Consider the following 10,358-nt stretch of genomic DNA (forward strand, 5'->3'; position numbering starts at 1 on the left):
TATACCTACAAGGCTAAAACTCTGTGCTAATTTACGTTTTGAACCTTCTAATGCGCTCCGGTCAGAGCTGTCATTGTTACCCAATCACAGTGACGCTTCGAGTCGCTGATTTTGTCAAATTTTCTGGTGTTTTTGCTACAATATTGTGGTAATTCGTATTTGTGAACCTATATCAATAACTTTTTGAGAATGAAATAGTAATTAAAGGAAAAGGAGAAAAATATAAAAGGCTTCTGCTCAGTTACTAATAATGTTGTAACTAAATTTCGATTTAAAGCTTTCGTGACTGCAGGGATTCATCTTCTTGGTTCTTTCGGTAAAGTCACGTAGAAGGGAAGTAATAAAATAATAAAACTAAAACATAATAAAACAATTCTCACGACGTTTCGGCCACAACGCAAGCAGCCGTCCTCAGGTGAAAACCAGGTCCGTCGCCTCGACGGACCTGGTTTTCACCTGAGGACGGCTGCTTGCGTTGTGGCCGAAACGTCGTGAGAATTGTTTTATTATGTTTTATTTTTATTATTTTATTACTTCCCTTCTACGTGACTTTACCGAAAGAACCAAGAAGATGTTGTAACTAATAATGTTATAATTCAATGTAGAAAGATTTAACAAAACTATTTTGTTGTTAGTATTCATATAATCTAAGAAATTATTACATTTAAGCAATTTACAACTATATCAGATTATTCTATGATTAAAATTTACAATAAACTTACATGTAGAACAATTATTGATTATATTACTCTTTGATAACTAAATAGAGAAATTGACAATTTAAAACATGAAGGGGGGGGGAAGTGTTGTTTCTTGATACATGTTTATAATATAACTTAAATCTGAAATTCAGTTATTTTGATTTGAGTCTTTTTAAATTTTCTTGATAAACATCACTGTCTTGCAAATATATCTATCTGATTTAATGTAGTTCTTAAATGTTGACGTTTTTTTTACTTCGAATTCTCTTGTGTTCTTACCGAATTTTCACTTTAACCACGTGAAACTATGTAAAAGTACATTTAGGCTGTACGTATGATATTACAATTTAAAGGTGTAATTTTAATTTTGCTAGTTTATGTCACTACTAAAACACGTTTTTATGATTTATTATTACTTATTCAGTATTATGTATTTTACCAGGTAAGGCCCACTGAGCTATTAGTTCTTCTTCAGAAGCGACCCTGGCTGTCACAGATGATGGCTCTACCAAGTGGCTCATCATCATCATCACCACCTGGTGGAAATGTAGAGCAGTCTAGCCAAATACTCCAAACGCGTGGTGATGACGATTCTAAAATGTGGAGGGAAAAACCAGAGGACCCGGAAAATAATCCACGTAACTATGAGGAGAGAGAGACCGCAGACTCCAAATATACAGCAGGTGTCGGGGTCGGGATCGAACCCACGACCTCCTGCATACCAGGCGAGGTAGTTAACATCCCCTAGCCACCGTGATGATGATGAGAGAGAGAGACACGCAACTCCAAATGTACAGCATGCATTGTCAGGGTCGGGTATTGAACCCACGACCTCCTGTCGACCAGACGAGGTAGTTAACATCTCCTAGCCACCGTGGCAGGGATGCGTTCCTGAACGGCGTGACGGCGGATAATCGAAACGGCTCTGCAGAGCGAAGGGGCTGAGAGGCGACCGACAGTTGTAGGGCGGAGGGCCACGATGCCGCCAGCGACGAGACGTCAACGCAGGTTTCGTTGAACTTCCTCCGCACCGCACGTGGCCAACCGGGCAGATTCCGGCTTGTTCAGAATGCAGCCCGCTCGAGTGCCTACACGACGTGACGCCGTTCCGTGAGCTCGTTGCACCCCAGGTCCTCTTTATCTCTTCACTCGCTACCGGTCAAATTTCGAGTGGGTTTAATGCACTGCTCTTCACCTACGAGGATTTAAAAGGGCTCACAACCCCACGTTACTTGCAGGAACTAATATATTGATGTACCCCATTATCATCATCATCAACATCATCACCATCATTATCATCAATATTATAATTATCATCATCAACATCATCATCATTCTCTTCCGCAATGTCGATGGGCAGCTTCAGTGCAGCGTGGCGCGTGGCGGCCGCTAGAGGCCGCTCGAGGCGAGAAGTGGAGGGCGACAAGAGCCACGGAGAGTTGGCGAGGTGGCGCTGGTGTTTGGTGCGGCCCTAGCCACGCGTTATCGGGCTATATCGGGCGATGACCGACGTTTCGCTCCACGTGCCGTGTCTGTTCTTCTTCGAGCACTGGCGTGGCGCTCTACCAATGGGCTCTCGGGTTTTACCCGCCGTGCGCTCGTTGTTGTTTCTCTTGGCACGGTGTCCGACGTTTCAGCTCCACGTGCTCGGAATTCAGTTCCTGGAGGTGTTCTACCCCAGCACGTGGAGCGTGTGAACGAACCCGGGCGTAGCCCATCAGCCTCATCATCACCACCAATACCATCATCACCACCGAGTAATTATCATCACCACCACCGAGTAATCACCATCACCACCGAGTAATCACCATCACCTCCACTAAGTCATGATCATCACCACGAAGTCATCGTCACCACCACTACCACCAAGTCGTCATCATCCCGTCAGTGACGCCAAGATGCGCGTAGTGGGCGCCTCTTCTTTCCCCACTCGCTCACGGTGATGATGACGATGGAGGAGATGATGACTTAGTGATGGTGATGGAGGTGATGAGGACTTGGTGATGATGACTTGGTGATGATGATGGAGGTGATGATGATGACTTGGTGATGGTGATAATGATGGAGGTGATGATGATGACTTGGTGATGGTGACTTGGTGATGATGACTTGGTGATAATGATGGAGGTGATGATGACTTGATGATGATGATGGAGGTGATGATGTTGATGATGATGGTGGTGATGATGACTTGGTGGTGATGACGATGGTGATGATGATGATTTGGTGATGATGATGAGTTGGTGATGGTGATAATGATGGAGGTGATGATGTTGATGATGATGGTGATGATGATTTGGTGATGATGATGATGACGATGGTGATGATGATGATGACTCGGTAATGATGACTTGGTGATGGTGATAATGATGGAGGTGATGATGTTGATGATGATGGTGATGATGATGACTTGGTGATGATGATGACTTGGTGATGATGATGACTTGGTGATGATGATCACTTGGTGATGATGATATGGTCGTGATGATATCGATGATGACAATGCATTGGTGACGATGACGCTATAGTGATGACGTGATGGTGATGCTGACTCGATGGCAATGATGATGATGACTCGATATTGATGATGATGACTCGATCACCACGATGAAGGTGATACTAACTTGATGATGATGATTATGATGACGACTTGGTAATGATGATGGTGTTTATGGTGACGCTGACTGATGATCATGATGATTATGATGATGACTTAGTTATGGCGATGATTATTGTGATGACTTAGTGATTATTGTGATGACTTAGTTATGGCGATGACGCCGACTTGATGATGATGACGACGACGACGACGTCGATGACAACTCGGTTCCTGCTGCTGCTGCTGCTGGTGGTAGTGGTGGCAAGAGGCGTCGTTAGTATTTCGCGCGTCACCCCCGCGTCTGCCTCCTCCTCCTCGTCACACGCGGCCTGGAGGAGCGAGATAACGGAGCAGCAGCAGCAGCAGCAGCCACCGCACGTGCCGCTCGTCGCCTTCACAATTCGATGGATCGCCCGCGGGAGGGGGAGGGGGCGAGTTCTGTTCGGAGGGTGGGGGAGGGGAGGGAGGGGATTGGTTGGGGCAGACTGGAGGGGTGGCTGCGTTGGCATGAAGATTGGGCAGGAGGGGAAGGCGGGGGGTGAGGAAGGAGGGGGGGGGGGGTGCAAAATGTCTGGAACCAACATTGCCAGCACGTGATCACTCCACTGCTGGATGGAGGGAGGAGGCCAGCCAGAGGCAGCCCCAGCGCGCGATCCGATTCCATGGCTCCAGCTTCACCCTCGGGGAGAGGAGAAGTTGGTGAGCAGAGGTGAGAAAGAGCTTCATAGCTTATCGGATTCCTCCAGCATAAATACCTGCTCCATGGGACCTCGATTTCCAGTATCAAAGTATAAGAATGGGTTTTTCCCTCTCTGGCCACACTAAAACAGTTGTGGTAAGATGCTAAAACACCAAACTGAAACCTCTTGCAAGGAATCACGTCTGCATTAACCACACGGTATTTGTGGTAAACACCTGTTTTATTTCCAGCAAGGGTAAAACCTATTGTTATACACAAATATCACTCCTACTGAGCGGTCTTGTGTTTGACCAGGTGTAAGGCCCACTGAGCTGTGTCGCTCTTTTTCAGAAGTGATCCCTGGTTGTCACAAATGACAGCCCAACCAAGTGGGCTTGTAATCATCGTCAAGTGGGAATTCATAGCAGCAGCCAATATACTCTAAACACGCGTGGTGGTGTGGATTCGAAACGTGGAGGGAGGGGGGCAAACCGGAGGACCCGGAGGGAAAAGTCCACGAGACCATGGGGAGAGAGCGAGAGACACGCAAACTCCAAATATACAGCAGCAGGCATCGAACCCACGACCTCCTGTACACCAGGCGAGGTAGTCAACATCTCGTAGCCACCGTGATGATGATGAGAGAGAGACGCAAACTCCCAATGTACGGCAGTCATCGTCAGGGTCGGGATCGAACCCACGACCTCCTGTACACCAGGCGAGGTAGTTAACATCTTGTCACCGTGGGGGGCGGGGTGATGGGGGGCACGGTGGTGGGAGGTGTGGGACAATGGAGGTCGTGGAGGGAGATTGATGCTTCGGGAGTGCAGGGAGAGAGAGGGGAGGTGGGAGCCAGGGATGAGGGAGGGGGGAGAGAGGGAGGTGGGAGCCAGGGATGAGGGAGGGGGGAGAGAGGGGAGGTGGGAGCCAGGGATGAGGGAGGGGGGAGAGAGGGGGAGTCTGGGCTTGATGTCTGGAAGCGGCTGTGAGGTTGGGGGCTGATTGAGGAGGAGGCGGGGGGGGGAAGGGGGGGGTAATTGCGGAACGTGCTCCTCCCGTCCTGCTCGCGCGTCACGGGGAGCGCAACGCGCAAACTCTCACAAAGACAAAGATCCCCTGTGTAGCCTGTAACAGACTGTTGGGGCAAGTGCTGTCAGCGAGCAACTATGAGGGCCGGCACGGCACACGAGGGGGTGGGGGTGCCAACACCACGCCTGGCAGCATTTGTCTCCCCGGTGACGATGTTACACATCGCACCAGGTACTCATTGAGGCCGAGTCGACCTAGGGGACGCCCAGGTCCGGTCAGATAATCGTCACTGGTGTTGGCCGTGACCGGATTCGAACCCGGGTCGCCAGGTTCGTAGCGCAGCGCGCTAACTGCTACACTACCGCTCACACACTCGCACACACATTCACTCACACACTCACACACCCATACCTCACCCACACACTCACCATACTTACCCAAATCACATGCTCCTCATTCAATCACCATCAGCGCACTCACTCAACCCACCTACTCATTTCACACCAACCATTACTCACCCACACACTCACTCGCAACAATTATCACACAACTCGCTAACCCACTCATTCACTCACTCACTCACCCACATATCACCCACTCATTCACGATCTCAATCACTCACTTACTCACCCACTCACATACTCATTCACTCACCCACCAACTCCCCACTCACTCGCCCACTCATTCACTCACTCACTCACCCAACCACCCACCACTCGCCCACACCTCACTTATTCACTCACCCACAAATCACCACCCACTCACTACTGTATCTCAACAAATCACTCACCCACTCACATACTCATTCACTCACCCACTAACTCACCCACTCAGTCACTCTCCCACTCACCCAACCACCCACCCACTAACCCACACCTCACCCATTCACTCACTCAGCCATTCGCCCTCCCCTTCACTATCTCAGCCACTCAGTCACTCACCCACCAACTCTCTGTCTCTCACACTCATTTGCTCACTCAGCCACTCACCCACTCTCTCAATTACTCATTCACTCACTTGGCCACTGACCCACTCAGGTCTCTCTCCGTCAATACCACTCATCCATGCACTCATAAGTCGCACTCTCACGCACCCACTCTCTGACTCATTCACACATTCCCTCCATACCCACTCATTAATCTCACCTTATCCACTTATTCACTCGCCCCAGGCTGACCTCACATACCCACCTATCTCAACCACGTATTCACTCACCTCGCTTACCACTCAGCCACCCGTCACTCACCCATTCACTCACCCACACCGCTCACTCTCTCACCACTCATAGACTCATTCGCTCACCCACTCACCACCCCGCCCGCCTCACTCTCTCACCCACCCATTCCATCACTCACCCATCTGCACACTCACTCACCCACTCGTTCACTCGCTCACCCACTCATTCACTCACTCACCCACCCGCTCACTCACTCCACCCACTCATTTGACTCACTACTCACCCACCCGCGCACTTCTCACCACTCATTCACTCACTCATCCACCCACTCACTCTCTCACCAATCAATTCATTCACTCGCTCCACCCACTCATCCACCCGCCGCTCACTCTCTCAGCCACTCATTCACTCACTCACCCTGTTACAGGCTACACGGGATATCTTTTGTCTTTGAGTGAGTGTGAGCGCGCGTGCGAGTGAGCGAGCGTGCGTGGATGGGGTGCTGTGGCGTAGCGGGTGAGCGCACTGCGCCATGAGGTTGTTGTTGCCATGAGAGATTGGGAGGGGATTGCATAAATAAGCGGCGCGTGGGCAAAACAACTCAAACCTAAACAATGTTGTTTTTATTGTACCAGGTAAGGCCCCACTGAGCTGTGTAGCTCTTTTTCCAGAAGCGACCTGGACATAGCAAATGACAGCAGCTCAACGAAGTGGGCTCATCGCGTGGACGTTTATAGTAGCAGCCGGACACTCTAAAAGCGTGACGTTAATTCTAAATGTGGAGGGAAAACCCAGAAAAAATCCACGCGATCACGGGGGTAGAGAGAGAGGGAGACACCGCAAACTCGAAATACAGCAGCAAGCGTCAGGGTCGGGATCGAACACACGACCCCCTGTAGACCAGGCGAGGTAGTAACATCTCCTAGCCACCGTGACGCCCACGAGTGTCCTGAATGTATTCGCGGGACTCTGGGTACGTGTCGGGTCATATGTTAGCCAGGGGGGGGGGGGGGGGGGGGTCGGGGGGGGGGTCGGGGGGGGGGATCATTTCTCATTGACCCGGCCTGGGTCTCGATGTAGCCCTCCACTGTTATCACCTTAATTACCTGCTCGGTCAGATTGTAATTGTATCAGATTGTGATGAAGTAAGATGGAATAGAGAGGCTCTGTCTGGGTTCCCGGGGCATCTATCACGATCATCAGCATCAGCAGCAGTAACAAAACATCCATCCTCGATGAAATAATGAATAAGACCAGAGGCTTTACCCCTTTCGAGGTGGTGTTGAGATGTTCAAACACCAAATGGCATCAAGTCCCCGTTAACCGCACGCACTTTTGTGGGCAAAAAACATTGAACGCGCTCTGAAAATACACCACACTGTCAGATCGGATAATGACCACAGCGTTTCGTGATCAACATCACGCGTGGCTATGAGATGTAACTACCCTCGCCAGGTATGCAGGAGGTCGTGGGCTCGATCCCGACCCTACATATGTTTATTTCCCACCCTCCTCCCCCATTTAGATAAAAAAAAACGCGTTCATAGAGTGCTTGGCTGGCATTGACACGTGGTAAGCCACTCTTCGTTGAGCTGTCATTTGGTGGCCACGTCGCTTCTGAAAAATGAGAGCTGCATCGCTCTGTGAGGCCTTTAACTGGTAAAATAAAAAAAAAATTAGGAAGTGCCCCACCGGGTGGAAATTTGGCCTACTCTTCCACTTGGCCTACTCTTCCACTTGGAGTCGCTGAGCCGGCTCCACGTGGAGTCCTTGAGCCGGCTCCACAGGCCCACAGACTCACACGCAGACCTGGCGACTCACGTAGATCCACACAGACTCACACGCAGACCCCGAGACTTGACACAGACGCTATGATGACGACGCTGCAATGATAATTGTGGCAATGAGAGCACGAGCAGCAGTCTCTAAAAATAAAACTCCATAATAATCATCATCATCACCATCATTACTGCTGCTGCCACCACAGACGTGGGTGTGACTGCTTCCAGCGCGCGCGTCATGAAGAGCAGAGTCATTAAGGGGGGTAGGGGGGCGTTAATGGCTCCAATTCATTTCTAATGGAAACACATCACAGATTAAAGCGCTAAATTGATATTGAGGACTTCGCCGGCGGTTTGCGGGCGGTTGAATTTGAAGCGAAATTCACGCCGTGAAGTCGGCGCCGAGGGGGCTGCGGAGGCGGAGGAGGTCCCCCCCCCACCGCTTCCGCCCAGAGCGGAGACGTCACGCGCTGTCTGGGCCGGGTGGGGGGTGGGGCAAGTGCTGTTCGTGAGTCGACTGGTGGTGTGGCCATCACCACTCACCCAACACTCACGACTCACCGCCAACCACCCAACCACTCACCCACCACCCAACCACTCACCCACCACCCAACCACACCCAACCACTCACCACCCAACCACTCACCCACCACCCAACCACTCACTGCCAACCACCCAACCACTCACCCACCACCCCAACCACCCAACCACTCACCACCCAACCACTCACCCACCACCCAACCACTCACCCACTCACCCAACTCACCCAACCACTCACCACCCAACCACTCACCCACCACCCAACCACTCACGTGCCAACCACCCAACCACTCACCCACCACCCAACCACTCACCGCCCACCACCCAACCACCCAACCACTCCACCACCCAACCACTACACCCACCACCCAACCACTCACTGCCAACCAACCCAACCACTCACCCACCACCCAACCACTCCCGCCCACCACCCAACCACCCGCCCACCACCCAACCACCCACCGGCCCACCACCCAACCACCACCGCCCCCACCCAACCAGCTCACCCACCCACCACCCACCCACCCACCCACCCACCCCAACCACCCACCGCCCACCACCCAACCACCCTAGACACTCACCGCCCACTACCCAACCACCCACCCACCCACCCGCCCACCACCCGCCACCACCCAACTACCCGCCACCAACCCAACCACCCGCCACCACCAACCACCCACCCACCACCACCCAACCACCCACCTACCCACCACCCGCCCACCACCCACCACCACCCAACCATCCATCCATCCACCAACCACCACCCACCACCACCACCCGCCAACCACCCACCCACCACCCGCCCACAACCCACCACCACCCAACCACCTACCCACCATCAAACCACCCACCGTCCACCACCCAACCACCAACCACCCGCTCACCACCACCCACCCACCACCCACCACCACGCGTGGACCGTGTTTTAACACCACGTGTTTTACACCCACCACGTGTGTTACACCCACACCGTATTTTACACCCACCACGTGTTTTACACCCACACCGTGTTTTACACCCACACCGTGTTTTACACCCACACCGTGTTTTACACCCCACACCGTGGTTTACACCCACAACCGTGTTTTACATCCACACTGTGTTTACACCCACACCGTGTTTTACACCCACACCGTGTGTTACACCCACACCGTGTTTTACACCCACACCGTGTGTTACACCCACACCGTATTTTACACCCACACCGTGTTTTACACCCACACCGTGTTTTACACCCACACCGTGTTTTACACCCACACCGTGTTTTACATCCACACTGTGTTTTACACCCACACCGTGTTTTACACCCACACCGTGTGTTACACCCACACCGTGTTTTACACCCACACCGTGTGTTACACCCACACCGTGTTTTACACCCACACCGTGTTTTACACCCACACCGTGTTTTACACCCACACCGTGTGTTACACCCACACCGTGTTTTACACCCACCACGTGTTTTACACCCACACCGTGTTTTACATCCACACCGTGTTTTACACCCACACCGTGTTTTACACCCACACCGTGTGTTACACCCACACCGTGTTTTACACCCACACCGTGTTTTACACCCACACCGTGTTTTACACCCACCTCGTGTGTTACACCCACACCGTGTTTTACACCCACCACGTGTGTTACACCCACCTCGTGTGTTACACCCACACCGTGTTTTACACCCACCTCGTGTGTTACACCCACACCATGTTTTACACCCACACCGTGTTTTACACCCACACCGTGTTTTACACCCACCTCGTGTGTTACACCCACACCGTGTTTTACACCCACACCGTGTTTTACACCCACACCGTGTTTTACACCCACACCGTGTTTTACACCCACA

The sequence above is a fragment of the Lethenteron reissneri genome, chromosome 10 (genome assembly GCF_015708825.2).
Source record: "Lethenteron reissneri isolate LAM-NWPU_2019-01 chromosome 10, ASM1570882v1, whole genome shotgun sequence".
Lineage (NCBI taxonomy): Eukaryota > Metazoa > Chordata > Hyperoartia > Petromyzontiformes > Petromyzontidae > Lethenteron > Lethenteron reissneri.